The sequence below is a fragment of the Amphiura filiformis genome, chromosome 18 (genome assembly GCF_039555335.1).
Source record: "Amphiura filiformis chromosome 18, Afil_fr2py, whole genome shotgun sequence".
Taxonomy (NCBI): Eukaryota; Metazoa; Echinodermata; class Ophiuroidea; order Amphilepidida; family Amphiuridae; genus Amphiura; species Amphiura filiformis.
This window is the reverse complement of record NC_092645.1, coordinates 708,610-714,405: the sequence shown is the minus strand read 5'-3', so window position 1 is coordinate 714,405 and position 5,796 is coordinate 708,610. Positions and strand designations below refer to the sequence as shown.

General features: G+C 36.7%; 1 long non-coding RNA gene across 1 annotated transcript; it reads left to right on the top strand.

Moving 5' to 3' along the window:
- Positions 1–517: 517 nt before the first annotated feature.
- On the top strand, positions 518–3,472 carry LOC140139727 (uncharacterized). The gene is made up of 3 exons (XR_011857171.1): positions 518–1,086; positions 2,008–2,126; positions 3,219–3,472. It is a non-coding gene; the product is annotated as an uncharacterized lncRNA (long non-coding RNA).
- The last annotated feature ends 2,324 nt before the right edge of the window (positions 3,473–5,796 follow it).

Below are 5,796 nucleotides of genomic sequence, written 5' to 3'. Positions count from 1 at the left end.
ATCGATGGGTCCAAATTTCGTGATAAATTGGTATATTGATGGGTCTATTTTCAAATTCTCAGCGGCCCACCCCTACCAAAAACAAACTTGAGTATACCCCGGGATATATGGCCCATACTGGAAATGATCTTTTAAATGACCTTTAACCCTAATTATGTGTACACCCTATTATAGGCACTAGCGATATTCGATCATGTAATTGACATCATTGTGCTTTTTCATTTGTGGCAGAAGCAACATTTTATTTGACCCTTTAACGGGAAATAGTAATTCATGGAAGTAGCCTTTTTAGTGGAAATCTTATATTCGGCTATGACCTTTGGTCATGTGACATTTGTGCCTCCAGCCATTCGTCCTAATGACCAAGTAATTTGTAATTTGCGGAAGCAGCATCATTTTGAAGGTATTTCGTAACAAGCGCGGCCGGGTTACCAGAAGTAACCCCTTAATGACCTTCGATCCAAATTCTCTGTAGGGCCTAAACAACCTTTAGATCTCGAGTTTTTTGGACATCACACCACCTCAATGCCTTCGGCAAAATATTTCCCTAAGTTCAGGTGTGCCATTTGCGCATGCGCGAAAGTAGTTTGATTGACAGATTTCACCTCTGACCTCGATCAGCTGTTTTTGCGACAGTCATAACACTGACAGAAGTATCCAGTTGCGAAAATCGAATTATTTGCCTCATTTTAGCGACGTGCTTGGACTAGTTTGCAATAGTAATATTAGTATTCAATTCACTGAATATTTAGAGAAGCAAATGACATGATGGATAAGGACAGTTTAAGGCCACGGACATCGAATATACCACGAAAACTAGCTCGTTCACGTAGCGTTTTCGTTGTCCCACTGGCCTACTACACGTAGATTGCCTGGCGATCGGAGTGTTATCGTCAGAGCACCTCGGACTACACGAAAACATGACGAGATTTGTCCCATTCACCACTGCATCACACAGATCTGTTGTTCATGCACTGTCATGACTGTACATTCATGATCATTGCAATACAGTGTATGTCGTGTATGTGTATACCGTTCTCCTGGCTGAGTATGTTGGGTGTGTTGTTTGTACCTCGACTCTGCAAGGTGAGTTTCTTTTTATAACTCATTAATTTTTTTAATGCACAAGTAAAACTAAACGACACAACATTAATTTTAATTGGCAGTGAGGATTCGCTATAGTATAGACGAATCCAACGAGCCAAGTCATGGTCAGGATTTGGTCGGCCATTAGGCCAAGTAAAATAAAAAACATGTTTCACGTCCGGGTTTTAGTAAATAGCCATACTTAGAGCTCAGTGTTTTAGCGTATACAATAATGCCTGGAAAAAGGAGGAGAGTTACACCCCTCAAATGATCACAAAACCTTCCTAACGTGTTTCTTGTATCTTAACAAGGCTATAGAAAGCATCCTAACTTCCTAGACATATATTTTGAAAAGTTATAACCGAATTTCAAAAAATAAAAATATATTTGAAGAAACCTCAAAAAGGAAGCGGAGGGGACGTGAAACATGTTTATTTTTTTATTTGGCCTTATTAGGGTCCCTGCATGCACCAAACAGGTGTTGTGAGTGCCCAATTGGGTGGATTAAACCCGCTTAAAATTTGATGTGAGATTCTTTTGTGTTGTAAACTGTCATCATTCTTTTGTCTCGTGTAACACGGGTGGTAGAATGCAGTTTAAAATATCCTTCAAGGGCGCATCATTTCACATTTTAGGTGAGATAGTTTGTCCCTGTCATGCTATGGCCGCCATTGAGGTTGGGGAATGCGTGAAATTTGATTCGCCTATAGGAAAATATGATTTTGACTTCATCTTAAGTCTCAATCCCAACCCACAGCAAGTGAGCAAACATAAAGTCTTGATTTTTGCAGAGTATGTAGGCCTACTATATGTTTACAAAGCAATCGTGTAAAAACAGAATTTTGAAAAATATTCAGGGCTTTCCCTTAGCAAATGTTACAATGGCTTTAATTACAATGTCATACTGTATTGTCTTTCCAGAAACTGGCACACGAAAGGTCCATTCAGCAAGGCATATCTTCCAAAAATCGGAACTATAAACACACGCTGAAGCAAAGCACCTGCAACCTAACAGCACAGCTTTCCTTATTGAGGAGGATGTAAGTAATTTCATTTACAAAGTTGTAGCCAAGGGGTGCAGCACACCACACAAAATGCCAATACCTTATTCCTATGTGTTCCTATATTTTATTCGCAGGCACGACAGGTATATATGAAATGAAAGTGCCCTCTGACAAAAAAAAAAAAAATAAAAGAGAAAATCAGAAGGGCAAAAGAAAGAAAAGGGACAAGGAACCCTTTTCACCGAAATTAACCTGATCATGACCGAAAATAGTGTAAAATACGAAATTTTTATGCGTACGTCCCAATAAAGCCTTTTTTAGAAGCTCAAAGACATACAACCTATGTATAATTGTATGATGCAACTTTTTTTGCAATGCAGAGTTTTTTTGTGTACATGTACCACCTAAGTTTTATTTTGCCCTCCTTACTAAAAAAGATGGCTATGCCCATGAAACTATGCACGACTAGTAGACTTAGTAAATTACAGATTAGTGCTTTAAATCTGTCTCCGCTCTCACAGTTCATAAAAAAAATTAAAATTGCAAAATGATTGCAAGTGACTACTTTTGACTTTATGACCTTTGACCTCACACCTATTGAAATAGCATATCATGACTCTGCTACAATAATTTATCATTTTGGAAGGAAAATCTAAAAATTTAAAAAGATAGTACATTAAGGCTTTTAAGGAGTACTACACCCCTGGCAATTTTGTGCTTATTTTTGCATTTTTCTCAAAAATTATAGCCCATTGGGGACAAGTAAGATATGTATAGGGGCAAGGACTCCCAACTACTGTACTGAAAATTCAGCAACTCAAAGCAAGTAGTTATTGATTTTTTGATCAAATATTGGTTTTCCTCATTTTTGACTGTAACTCCACAACTGTTGTCTGTGCTGATATAAAATTTCCAGTGCAGTAGTTGAAGTCCTTGCCCCTATAATATACATATCTTACTTGTCCCCAATGCCCTATAATTTTTGAGAAAAAATGCACAAATAGGCACAAAATTGGGCAGGGGTGTAGTACCCCCTTAAGGCACACAAATAGCCTAGATACCATAATCCTGATAATAATGTGTAATAATTAATCATTGGCTATTATTTTATTTTATTCCAATTTCCAGGTGCAGCAGTACTACTGAGGATACTGGTTTCGTGAAAGACAAAGAGGATGATGGTTTGAAGTCAACAGCTGGCATCTGTTATCTGTCGCATCACTCGCTAGCCGTATTATAGGGCTTTTTAAACACACTATATCCGAGAACTGCTAAAACCCACTAACCGCCCACCCAAAAGGGGGAATTAGCAGTCTGGGTTTAGCAGTTCTCTGGATATAGCCAGGTTTTACGATATAGCATGGTTTTGGACCACCACAGTCAAAAGGTCGTAGTAGGGCTATCACTGCATGCATTGAAAACTTTCCCAACATTATGTCAACAATTAAATTTTTGAAGAAAATCTTTTCTGGAGGGTGAACATTTGATGAGAACTTAAATACTTGCATAGTAATTTATGTGGTGCATAAACTAACTAGTAAATGTTTGCTCCAATTATTAAAATAATAAGGACCTCAACAAATGACTCTGACATCATGTGATGTAATCGTAATGCATAGTTCCTTACAGGCTGTAAAAGTTGCATGGAATTATTGGAAATGTTCTAGGCACTTTTCTTTGGTTTGCCTCAAATTCAGCAGTGACGCTAATGTCTTTTCATGGCTGCGCCACACTAACCACCCTTTTTGCTACACAATTAACTATACGCATTATCGATTCAACACGGCGCCCACTAAAATATGCACCTCGCCACTACTGAACTTGAGGGGAACCAATGTATAGCCAAGGTTCCCTAGTCCAAAAATACGGATCGCTAGTCCAAAAAATAGGAAATGGTTCACAAGTCCAAAAATAAATAAGGTTTACAAGACCTTAGCAATGGAAAATCTGCAGCCATTAGGACTAGCGACCATTTTTTTCTTGGACTAGTGACATTTATGACTAGCGCACCTTAGGATTAGCGGATGCAGGATAGAGTAATTGTAGACCAAATTGTTTAGTAGCTGCTACTGGTTTACCTTCATCCCCGTAAATATGATGAGTATCCAGTCCACTAATCAAGGGTTTAGACCAGAAGGCCTAACTGCAATAGCTGCCCCATAGACATTTTGATAATTTATCTAAAATATGACACTTGGCAGCTATTGCAGATAAGGCCTCGTTAATGTCTGTTATTTATTAAATAAATAAAAGAAGACCCTTGTATGTAAACCCTTAACATAAAACTAAAATAAAAGAAGGTCCTACATGTAAACCCTTGACTTATAAATGCTTTTAAAGGAGTGTAAGTGTTCATAGTTTATTATTGGCAGACACTGTTTCTTTCATGAAAGCTGTGACTGTGCATCAATGCATTCACACCCAAAGCCTTCAGGAAAGACTAGCCGATGTCAGTCAATGCTACAATGTAGTCTTTTGTGAAGGCACCATATTAACACACAAGCTGGACTCGAATTTCAGTCAGGGCCATTGCCTGCAGTTTTTCAGTTTTGGCCTTTGTGCCCCTGATCTTTGTTAACTTCAAGGTGTTCTTCATTCCTCTTGACAAGTGGTGCCAAATGGCCTTGACAAAGGGTCCCCCAAATGAAGGTCTGAACAAAAGCCTTCTCAAAAGACTAGTGGCTGCCAATAGACTGTAAATAAATGGTCTTTTGCACTCATTATCTCATACTTCATTACTAAATGTATTTTTACACCTATTTCTCTGGTACATAATTATTAGAAAGACAAGAGTTCATGAAATAAACAAAAATGCATGGTGAATATGTAGCTTTGATCATTGTTTTAATTTATTTTGAGATCTGTAAGGAAGTGAAAAAATAAAAGCACTATTTTTTTTTCATTAAAAAAGTATGAAGAAGGAAGTCAAACAAACCAAAACAGTTGAACACACCTACTTAATAGATAATAAATGATGGGGATTTTTTTACTACATGTATCCTCTATTGTGTGATGGAAGATATCCAATAAAAAAGTCTGCACAAAAAGTAACACAGCTGAAATATGCCTATAAGTTCAGAACTAGTAATCGCTTTCCACAATATTTCTACATAGAAAGAAGGATGATTTATTTACGCTCATTTTGATACCCCATTTGTGAAATGTCGTTCAATACTGATAACACAGTACATAGTGCTTTTAAAGAAAAACCACAAATTTAAAAGTTGCCATTTACAGCAATCAATGGTTTCAATCAATGACTTCATATCAATACAAATAACCGCAACTTTCAATTCGGTATTTTTCTTTAAAAACACTGCTGTGTTGTTATTATTGAACGAGATTGGACTAATGGGGTATCAAAATGCGCGTAAATAAATCATCCTTCTTTCTATGTTGAAATATTGTGAACACAATTATTAGTTCAAACGCTACAGGCATGTTTATAACAGCTGCTTTACTTTTTTGTGCAGTCTTTATTTTTATAATACAATTCAGCATATTCCCTCTAAGTGATTGTGATCTGGGACAAATCCAAAATTGGATCTAATCTATTAGAAATATTCAATCTAGAATTCAATCTTATTTGATTTTTAATCTAAAAAACATTTGGATGGATTTTAAAAATCTAATTTGAATACATCTAATTTGATTTTAATCTAAGGTGTTAAAAATCAATCTAAGCAATTTTAATCCCATATATTAA